The 11,986-nt window shown below is 38.6% G+C and overlaps 1 pseudogene; it reads right to left on the reverse strand.

The window, feature by feature from the left end:
• Positions 1-427: 427 nt before the first annotated feature.
• Positions 428-5,518, reverse strand: LOC101725546 (UDP-N-acetylhexosamine pyrophosphorylase-like; annotated as a pseudogene).
• Between the last annotated feature and the right edge of the window lie 6,468 nt (positions 5,519-11,986).

Consider the following 11,986-nt stretch of genomic DNA (forward strand, 5'->3'; position numbering starts at 1 on the left):
TGCAATTTTTTTCTTAAAAAAACTTTAATGCTTGACAAAATAAAATAAACTTTTAGTACCATAGAATCCTCTGACATGTACAGTGACATATTATTACTATGTACAATTTCAAAAACAAAAGCCTGCAGCTCCAAGTAGAGTGATGTTGGATATCCTGACTATACTTAAGTTATAAGAAATTTCCTAGATGGCTAATGTTTTCCTTGACTTGGAAATAAATCAGACAATTGAAAAATATAAATAAGACCTTCAATGAATTGAGAATCATAAAAATGCTATCTGAAGTTTGGTCATCTGGATCTTGGGAGGTTTGTAGTAGTTTAAGAGTTCAACAAGTGAAATGAAACCCTGTGAATGTTCAAACTTCAGTCTTCCAGGACATGTCCTATAGGTTCACAGTTGGTCTATTAAAGAGAAAAAGCTATTCCTTGTTGTAGCACAACTTGGTATATGGCTCATATTCCATTTTTCACCAGCTCATGGACTCCATTCTTATCAATGATTAAAGGGGTATGGAATTCTTTATCTGCCACATAACTTTCTAGTCCTTCTCCAGCATAGGAAATAAGAGGCGAGATTTCACACTGGATTGGTACATCATTGGCATCCTTCAAGCAGGGAATTGCTGGAAGGTGAGAGCCATTTTCATCTATGAAGTGGCCCCCTGCATTGAGGACCCAGCAATGATGAAAGGACATCAAAGCATGCTTTGCAGTCATAGGTTGTCCTTCCCATTCTGACTGTCTGCATTCTTTAGTGGGGAAAGCTCATACTTCATACATCACAAACTTCCTTGCAAACTGGAAGATGTCAAAGACAAATTTTCCCATCTTTATTCTGTTTGGCTTTGTGGCTTAATTGACTCCCCTTGAGAATCCACATATGGAATTTTCTTTTGAGCCACATGGTGTTGCAGCTGAGGTTCATAAACATTAACATCTCTCGACCCAGAAGGAAGCTCCCCCGCTGCCATCCCAAGCTCCTAGGGTAGAGAAGCTTAGCCGGTCCCAGCACCCAGAAAGGAGCACCCCTGCCACCATCCCAAGCTCCTAGGGCAGAGAAGGTGAGCCCTGCGGGTGCCAGAAGCACCCTGCCCCCCGTGGAAATGAGAAGACATGTAAATCAGCCTCAAAAACAGACTTCTGGATCACCTATAGCAACCCCAAAGGGAAACGAGATGGAACAATCTGATACTCAACCATCTGGACTCTCTGAACTGGCAAGAAAAGAGGATCTGGGAAAAATGAAATCAGAAATAATTACTCAGATAACAGCAAAGATTTTGCTCATGGTGCAAGACATGATTAATAAATCTAGAGAGGACACAGATAACAAAAATAGAGGATCTGAGGAACATGATGGAATCCCAACATAGGAAACAAATGGAATCCATAAAACATGCAAACAGATTTCCAGGAGATTAAAAACTCCATTGAAAGACTGCACAGCAGAATGAACCAACATGAGGATAGAATTTCAGATATAGAAGAAAAGATTGCAATTAGTGAGGAGGGAAAGAAAAATTGCTTTAAAATTGTAAAGGAACATGAGAAATCAATCCAGCAGCTGCTAGACGATGCAAAGAATAATAACATAAGACTGATTGGAGTCAATGAAGAAAGAGGAGAGAGTGCAGATGACATAAAAAAACTGTTCACAGAAGTGATGGCAGAAAACTTCCCAAGGAGGGGAAAAGAACTTGACATACAGTGAGGCATACAGGACTCCAACTAGCCTTGATCAAAAAAAAAATCTACACATAGGCATATAATAGTTAGGATTCCAGAAATCCAACAGAAGAACAAAATTCTACAAGCAGTGAGAGAAAAGAAACAAATCACATACAAAGGAAAGCCCATCAGAATCACAGCAGACTTCTCAATGCAAACCCTCAAGGCAAGGAGAGCTTGGAGTGATGTATTTCAAGCCCTAAAGGAAAGCAGCCTCTAACCAAGATCGATGTACCCTGCAAAACTATCTTTCAAAATTGATGGAGACATAAGATACTTTCATGACAAAGAACACCTCAGGAACTTCATGAATACCAAACCAGCACTCCAAAAACTTTTAGACAATATCCTAGGAAAAGACAATGAGGATCACAACCCCAGGAAACCCAGCAGAATGAATCCATTGGGCGTGACACATTAAATGCAAGAGGGGAGAATCCAACAAAAAGAAAAAGACATGACAAGGCTTTGAAAACTTTTAACTTCATGTCCCTAATGAGTGTATAATTCAATCTTATTATTGTACTGATTAATATTTTTCTGATTCTAGAGTTGCACACCTTTCCTTGTGCTGTACTGGCTATTTATCATCTTCTTATGTCTACTTTTTAAAAAAAATTTTTTTTTGGTACTGGGGATTGAACTCAGGACCTTGCGCTTCTGAGGCAGGCACCAGAACCACTAAGCTAAATCCCCGGCACACTTATGTCTACTGTTTAATTGGGTTGTCTATTAATGAGCTCTAAGAATTCTTTATATATTCTGGTCATAGGTTATATGCACTGTAAATATGGTCTGTTTAAGGACTACTTTTCATTTTAATGATGTCATTTAAAGTTCTAAATTTTGATGGAATCACATTTATCAATTTTTTTCTTTTATACATCATGTCTTTTGTATCCTAGGTAGTTCTTGCCTACCCTGAATTCATAAACATTTTCCCTTATAGTTTCTTCTTAAAGTTTTATACTTTTAGGCTTTCATATTTAGGTTTATAGATCCCTTCAAGTTATTTTCATGTATGGAAATAAAGGGTTGAGGTTAATTATTTTTTTTTTTGTACCAGGGATTGAACTCAGGTCCTTGTGCTTGCACAGCAGGTGGTAAAACCACTGAGCTAAATCCCTGGCCCCATGGGTTAATTTTTTATGTACGGATACCAGGTGTTCTAGTGCCATTTGCTGAAAACACTATCTCTTCCTCAGCTCTTGAATTGAGTTTATATTCTATAAAATGCTAATGTTAACTAATCTTTCAAAACTCAGTGGACCATGTATGTGTGGTTCTATTTCTAGATTCTCTGTTTTATTCAAATGATCTATATGTCTTTCCTTACACCAGCACTGCCTTGATTACTGTAGCTTTAGAAGAAGTCTTATAATTAGGTAATAAATGTCTTCCAACACTGTTTTTGTTTTTGTTTTTGTTTTTAACTTTTCTAGGTCCTTTGTACTCCTACATAACTTTTAAATTTCAATATCCAATATCAATACCCATTTATAGCAAGTATACATAGACCTGAATTTTTATATATACCTTGTGTTTTCTAATCCTGCTAAATTCAAGTACAAGTTCTAGGGGCTCCTAGAGATTTCTTAGTATTTTCTCTGTGGGTGATCATTTCATCTACATATAAAGATTTTACTTCTACCTTGCTAATCCTATCCTAATTGTGTCATTTTATTGCCAGACTATTTTGGTGGGGCCTAGGTTTCAAAGTTTAATGGACAGATAAAGACTAAGCATATCTGTCCTTGTTCCCCACCTTAGGGAGAAAGCACTGTATCTTCTCCATTCACATAAGGCATTCTCGCTGGAAGTATGGAGTACATGTCTTTAATCTGTTGAGAAGGTTCTGTTCTACTTCTAGTCTCCTGATAGCTTTTACCATGAACAGCTGTAGAATTTAGTCCAATACTTTTTCTCCAACTAGTGACAGGATCATATGGCTTTTTCCTTTCCTCTGTTTAAACGATGACTTTTGGGGGTGGATCTTCCAATGCTGAACCAACACTGCCATCCCTATAACAAAACCACTTTCTACATCCTGCCAGATCTGACTTTTAATAGTTTGTTTTGTTAAACAAATTGCTATCTATGTTCATACTTTTTTCTTCTATTATCTTTATCCAGTTTTAGGATTAGCACAATGTTGATTTCCTAAAATGAGGGAAGAAGTGTTCCTTCTTTTTTCTGCTTTAATTGTTTGATATAATTTATCAGTTAAAATGTATATGAGCCTGCTGTTTTCATATAGGTAGTTTTTCAAGCTAGGAATATACACTTTCTTTAATAGGTGCTATTCAGATTTTATATTTCCTCCAGAGTTAGTTTCATTAATTTGTCTTCCAAGTTACTTCTTAGAAGTTGTCAAATTTATTTCAAAACAGAGTTTTGAAATATGCTTTCTATATCCTTTTAAATTCTGCAAAATCTGTGGTAATGTTTCCTAGAACTTGATATTGTAATTTTTAAAATGTATAATTCATACTGTGTAACAGGAAGAAAAGGTCTAAAGGAGCAGGGGAAGTGGGAGGGATAGGGGAAAGGAAAAAAGGGAAAAGAAAAAATATGAGAAAAGGAAAGAATAGAAACAAAATCTTTGCAAATAGGGAAGGGTGGGGGGTGGTGGTGAAGGAAGGGCAAGGGAAGGGAAAAAAAATAAGAACCAAGATACTCATGAAATGGTACAAGATCCCAATGATGAATGTAACTGTATTTTATACCTAAAATGTACCAATAAACTTCATGGGGGAAAAAAACATTAACATCTCTCAGACATGGTGTGGTGAAGAAATGATTAGCAATGTTGCCCGCATTGAACAACAGTCGTCCATCTGAGCTTCGCTTTGGAGCTCTTGCCAGGGAAATTTCACCATATTCTACCACGTGGTACATGCCGTCTTCTCAGCTATCCACTCCAACTGGTTCAGTAGGGTTTTTCTTCACTACCACCTTTGCCCCACAGTCTGCTCTTTTCTGAATGCAAAATCCAATAAATTGTGGGTCTGCCACTTTTATCAGTATATTGTCCACACAATAGACATGAATGCACCAAATGCCTCTTTGTTCCATATCCTCCACAATATTCTGGGCTGCAAGAGCCCGATAAAGACCCCCATTTCCATTTGGGGCCATAGAAACTTTGTTCTTCTCTTCCAAAATAACTTTGCCATCAAAACTCATAGCAGGGAGCATTCCCTGCTGAAAAAAGATTACATTCTCTCTTTTTTTTAAACCAAAGTTCTTGTGCTCTATGAAGAAATCCTTTGTTGCTTCCATTGTTCTGCCACTGGTCATTATATACCATGGAATGATGCATTTGTTGCCATAGTATTTTTCAGCTAACAGTTGTAGCTTCAGGAAACACTCTGCTTGAATCTGAAAATGTGTCTTATGGGATGGTAAACCAACATCATATATCCCCTTTGGATATGCAACTCCAAGTCTTGTCCCTTGCACACCAGCTAGGAGAACTGCTACTTTGTTCTGAAAAATCTGGAAAAGTCCTTCACTTTCCCAGGCCTGAAGCTGATCTTGGTCCCTGGTGGCACTGCCCAACACCTCTCAAGGGACAGGTTTCATTCACACATCTACTTTCTCTTGGTGAGAAGACTGGTTAAATCCTTCAATAGCCTTTTGGAAAAAGAAATTCAGCTCCTCAAAGTTCATGGCCTTGAGCTCTGGAAAAATTCTGCCTATTGTACTTCTTCCAGTTCATTCCAGAACTGCAGCAGGTGTTCTTGCCCAGCTTTGGACAACCTGAGTTTGAGGTCATTAACATTCATAGTGCTCTGGTGGCCAAGCTTTGTGAAAGCAGGAGTGTGATTTTTGCATCTGTGAACAAAGATCCTAGAGCCTAGGCTCCCAGGTGCTAGAATTACAGGATTGCACCACCATGCCCAGCCAAGTCCTAGTTCTTCACCCTCCACCAACAACTGATCCTTTATGAATCGTTTCACTCCCTTGTGCATATATTTTCTTATGAAGATACAATCCAACTTTTCCACATATCTTCAGAACAGTCAAGGGTGGAAAAGACTGTAGCACCAGGCCAGAGGTGATCAAATCTTCAAGGAGCCATCTGTTCAGCACATGTATGTTCTCAGCTCTCCAATCCCATCCTTCTGCTTGGCCAAGCGAGGGGAAACCCAGAAATTTCAATCCTCTCCACACCCTCGGCACAACTGTGGCTCCGCCTGGCTCCTGCTCCAGATCCCTTGGCTAGGTTAGGCCACTCATTGGCATCCTGAGGGTGCCCAGAATATATACCCTCATCCGGGAGGCTGGGGTGGCGGGGTGGGCTGGGAGGGGGGCTGAAAGCAGTGCCAGCCCCAGCCTCCCTGCCCCTCTTGCCACGTTGAGTCTGTGTTTAATTTCTTGCTGCGCCCAATGGATTCATTCTGCTGGGTTTCCTGGGGTTGTGATCCTCATTGTCTTTTCCTAGGATATTGTCTAAAAGTTTTTGGAGTGCTGGTTTGGTATTCATGAAGTTCCTGAGGTGTTCTTTGTCATGAAAGTATCTTATGTCTCCATCAATTTTGAAAGATAGTTTTGCAGGGTACATCGATCTTGGTTAGAGGCTGCTTTCCTTTAGGGCTTGAAATACATCACTCCAAGCTCTCCTTGCCTTGAGGGTTTGCATTGAGAAGTCTGCTGTGATTCTGATGGGCTTTCCTTTGTATGTGATTTGTTTCTTTTCTCTAACTGCTTGTAGAATTTTGTTCTTCTGTTGGATTTCTGGAATCCTAACTATTATATGCCTATGTGTAGATTTTTTTTTTTGATCAAGGCTAGTTGGAGTCCTATATGCCTCCCTTATCTGTATGTCAAGTTCTTTTCCCTTTCTTGGGAAGTTTTCTGCCATCACTTCTGTGAACAGTTTTTTTATATCATCTGCACTCTCTTCTGTTTTTTGTTTTTTGGTACTGGGGATCGAACTTGGATCCTTGCGCTTGCGAGGCAGGCGGTGGAACCACTGAGCTAAATCCCTGGCCCTCTTCTGTTTCTTCTTTGATGCCAATCAGTCTTATGTTATTCTTCTTTGCATTGTCTAGCAGCTGCTGGATTGATTTCTCATGGTTCCTTACAATTTTAAAGAAATTTTTCTTTTCCTTATCACTAATTGCAATCTTATCTTCTATATCTGAAATTCTGTCCTCAGATTGGCTCATTCTGCTGTGTAGACTTTCAGTGGAGTTTTTAACCTCCTGGAAATCTGTTTGCATGTGTTTTATGGATTCCATTTATTTCCTATGTTGGGATTCCATCATGTTCCTCAGCTCCTCTATTTTTGTTATCTGTGTCCTCTCTAGATTTATTAATCATGTCTTGCACTATGGGCACAATCTCTACTGTTATCTGAGAAATTATTTCTGATTTCATTTTTTCCAAATCCTCTTCTTTTGCCAGTTCAGGGAGTCCAGGTGGTTGAGTATCAGATTGTTCCATCTCGTTTCCCTTTGGGGTTGCTGTAGGTGATCTGAAAGTCTGATTTTCAGGCTTGTTTATGTGTCTTCTCATTTCACCGGAGGGGGTTGGTGCTGCTGGTTCCAGGGCGGCTCACCTCCTCTGTGCTGGGAGAAGTGCTATGGCACCCTGGGAGCCTCCTTCTGGGCACTGGGATTGGCTCACTTTCTCTGCTCTGGGAGGGGTGCTATGGTGACCCAGGAGCCCTCTCCTGGGCACTGTGAGCAGCTCCCCTCCTCTGTGCTGGGGAGTGGTGCTATGGCAGCTGGAGCAGCCTTTTATTAAGGTTGTTCTTGAAGTGACTATTTTTTCTTTACTTTTCAGGGTACTTATTACCTTTTGTATTTAGCTTTGTGGGTTTAGATAAAATTTCACCAGAATAAGAATTGACCTAACCATGTAATGTTCTTTTACACAATTTTTACTGGCCTCAATGATATGATATTTCCACTTCTTATACAGGCCAACCATTGCCTCCTTTAGCAAGTCTCATATCTTTCTCCTCCCCCACCTTTTATTTTGGTGATTCTGGAGATCAAACATAGGACCTCACATTATGGCAAATGCTAGGCCACTAAGTTGCCTCTCCAATCTTCTTAGTTCCTTTTATGATATCATGTTCTTCATTCCTTAGTTTCATTGACTTTAAAGTATTTCTAGATTGAGAAGTGCAAGTAAGTGAGAATATTGGGTCTTTAGTTTTGAACCTGAAAGAGATAAACTTTAACCACCAGAAGTAGCTCCATATTCCCAACACACACACCCCATGTCAAAAGAAATACACAATTGGTTTATACACTATTAGTATAACTTTTAGTAAGAAGAGTAGACTTATCTAAAATAAAATGGCTTGCAAGTGTGTATTCTCCTTGGATCCTACTTTGAGCTCTCTTTCATTAAGATCCAAGAAGCTGTGTGGGCTAAGTTAGAGCTTCTAGATATCTTATTTTTGCAGGTGGTCCACTTTTGCAAAGCTAACCTAGGTCAGTCTGGGGCTCAGAGAGCAGAGAACATTGAGAAAAAGCTTAGACATTTTTCACAACTGGTATTGAGAAGAGATGGTGCTGTTTTGCTTACCTACCTGTGCACAGTGTTACTTGTGGATGACCAAGAAACAGATATATGGTGTGGATGAAATTGGTTAATAAGGTGATTACTTATTCTTCTTTCAATCTAGTTCTTAACTGAAAGCAGTAGAATAAACCCTGTAGGCTTCTACATGGTCCAGTCCAGTTCATTGTAGTTAGAAGCCAGAAACTCTGGTCCAAACCTCTAACTATTAATGTACATGTAAATATTTAGGTGGTCCTTTCTGTTTTGTATTCTTCTTTAGCCAACTACAGTGGGAGACAACTGTTGTCCTGGAAATTCCATCTTAGTCATTTCCCATTTCTTTAGTAGACATGAATAACAGATGTCCTTTGCATTTGATTTGAGCACTGATGCTCAATCATGTAGATGTCACACATAGGTAATGTAGTTAGTCTTGGAAATGTAATAACAGACTTTGAAAAGACAGAAAGTATATTTTGAAAATAACTGATAAGCAAATAACTATTAAGCCCTGGGGTGTTCTCCTTTATTATTTAGTTGCAAATGTAAAATGTGCATGCAACAAATAAATCAGATTTAAAAATAAAGAGTAATTAGCCTCTGTAATTTGAAAGTTTTACAGAAATAACCATTGTTTACAATACATCATAATATATTTTCTTACATCTATTACATTGTTCACAGTATGTTTTCTTAAATCTATCAGTCTTCCCTTATTTTTATGATGAATATATCATTTTTCAATTTTTAGCTCTCATGAAATATATGTAAAAACCTCTCTTAATCTTGATATTATAAAAATATTTGTTCACATTTTCTTTTAGTATTTTTAAGACTTCACTTTTTAATCATTGCCTCAATCTGAACAGCACATTCCAGGAATGTAGGACTCTATTTCTTTTGTTTTTCTTGGTATTTTCAGGGTCTAGTTGTCAAGTGATGCATGAATGAATTTAGTGTAAAAATCAATCTAAATGGCTTTTGAACAGTGGACTGAAGGGAACTATGAAAAGCATAGGGAAATTATACTTTTATATTTCTACAAGAAATATTTAACGTAACACAAAATGTAGGCTTTGGAAATACAGAAGATGGGACAAACTATTGGGCATTTGGAGAGGAGATGCCTCATCATCACAGGTTGTGTTTTGCTGATACAGTTTCTGCAGTCTTATAATTTCCCAATCACAGTGCCAATGGCTCCTTCCAGGGTGGTTCCTCAACACTTGTTTAAATGGTGAGTATCTATCACTAGTTTGAAACTAGGGTTGCCATTTGTATTTCCAAAGCTTACCGCTCATTCTTTGGATATACAGTGATGTAGAACACTTATGCAGAGATATAGGAACCAAAAGATGGAGGTTGACTACCCATCCTTTATTCCTTTCTGTAGATGATTAGGTTACCTCCATGGTGGAATCTAGGCTGTTTCCCTCTTCAGATGCTTATTTGCAATAATTTAGGCATATTGTGTGTCTCAAGGGAAAAAAGCAGGTTATTCAGTTTCCTAATGAGAATTGAAGTTGGCATTCTGCTATATAAACTGATTTCAGAACTAGAAGTAGAAGTCAAGGTATAGAGGTTAAAAATAGTTTTTATTCCATATATACTAAAAATTGTGAAGGAGCCGAGGCCTGATAATAGACTGTAACTGTAGCCAGCTTGAACAAAGAAGAGAGATTTACTTTTCTTCCTGTTTTCTTTAGTTTCATTGGTATTCCAGTAGTTGCATAAAAGTCTTTCTTGTCAACATTTTTTCTCTTTTTATTTAAGTTATGGATTTCTTTTTCTTTTTCTTTTTCTTTTTTTTTGGTACCAGGGATAGAACTCAGGACCTTGTGCTTGGGAAGCAGGTGGCAGAACCACTGAGCTAAATCCCTGGCCCAGTTATAGATTTCATAATTTTTATTTTTCTCAAAAGTGAATTTTGCAAAATTTTTTTTTGGTGTGTGTGTGTGTGTGTGTGTGTGTGTGTGTGTGTTCAAGTCTGTGTTGTTCTCAGGAGTACCATGGAAAACCTTTTGGAGGTTAGATGTAGTTGGATAATGTGGAAGAAAAAGCACATTGTCAGTTTTGTGTGTGAAATAAACAGTGAAATTTAGAAATTTTGTTCAAAGTGTTAAAAGATAGTCAGTATATTATATGATAATGTTCAAAAGTGCTTACTCTCTTCAGAAATCTTTCTCTCACCTTTTCCTTCTAATGATTCTACTAAGACTTTAGGCTCCCTGAAGGTCTTAGCGAGTGAAACGCTAGCTATTTTGCAGGCAAGTGGAGAGCTCTGGAGCAAAGGGGTGTGTAATCACCAAAGTGAAGCTGATTGTAATCAATACTTTGTAATTAATGCAGGGACACGTTCCTTCTTTCCTTTTAGTATTGATGGGGGATCATGCTTAGCACATGGAGAGATGGATGAACATCTTTAGTTGGTTATTTTGGAGATATCATAGATATTTCTAATTTCTAGGTGAGTATGCCCTTGGCTTTACAAAGCAGTATATCCCTGTAGGCTTTACTCTGAGCCAGGTGACAGAAGGAAGTGACAGGCGAACTCCTCACCTTGTTAAACAGCAGTGCCACTATCTCAGGAGTCAGTCTGCAGTCTCTTCACTTTCCACACTCTCCCTATATTATGCATCACCAACTCTAATCCCCTCTACTTCCAAAACATGCCTGGATTCCATCAACCTTTTTCTATTTCACTGTTACCACCTAGTCCAATATGCCATTGTTTTTCACCTGGACACTGCTGTAGCTTTCTTTTTTGTCTTCCAGATTCTACATCCATTCTCTTACAATCTGTTCTCTGCATAGCTGTTCTTGGGAAAGATCCATTAAAAACATCAAGCAGATCATATTATCCTCCTACTTAAAACCTTCAGTGATTTTCATCTCTCTCCAAATAAAACGAAACCCTGTGTAAAATGTCTTCAATGTCCCAGATCACCTGCTCCAGTTCCCCTGTAACTACATTTTATACTTCTTCTGCCATTCCCATTGCTTCCCAGCTGCCACAGCCTCCTCTCTTGTCCTCTGACCCACCAAGCCCCCTTATGCACTTTTCTCCCAGCCTGCAAAGGTCTTCCCTGGCTCTTATGGGGTTTGCTCATCTTCATACTTCTCTTTTAGCAGAAATGATGGCTATTTGGAGAGGTTTTCTCTGACTAAGTGTGAACTGGCTTTTTCTAGTCTCATCATTGTGTTCTTCATAGCACTTAATCATGGTTTGTAAGCAGATTTTATTTACTTATGAATTTTTTGCTCCTCTATTGAAATGTAAACTCACAAGGACAGGAAGTCCCCTGTCCAACTCATGGTGTTGTCCTGAATGCTTAGCAAAATGTGAGGCATGTAATAAATGCTTAATGAATGAATGAGTTAAAATATGTTCCATTTCATCAGCAAGCTTTATTGGATGAGCAGCTAAAAGAAATAGCAAGAGACACTTAGCTAGAGTTGTAAGGAAGCAGTTGGCAGAGTGGAATGACATGAGGGCGAAGGCTCAGGAGATCATGTTTCTAGTCTTGACTTTCATTACTGATAATCTTTGTGACCCCTCTGAGCAATACTACTTGCCTCTGCAAAATAATTTTGAGCTATTTTCAGGCCCTGATATTTATAGAATTCTTTAGAGACCTTGCAGGAGACCTATCTGATGTGAGATGCTCCTGGGCTTTTGCAAAATAGATGCCCTTAGAATTTGTCAGCCAGTCCATAGTCTTTGGATAAAGTCT

Source organism: Heterocephalus glaber, unplaced genomic scaffold, assembly GCF_053883595.1.
Source record: "Heterocephalus glaber isolate CG9 unplaced genomic scaffold, H.glaber_assembly_v1.0 deba00001698, whole genome shotgun sequence".
NCBI classification, from domain to species: Eukaryota; Metazoa; Chordata; class Mammalia; order Rodentia; family Bathyergidae; genus Heterocephalus; species Heterocephalus glaber.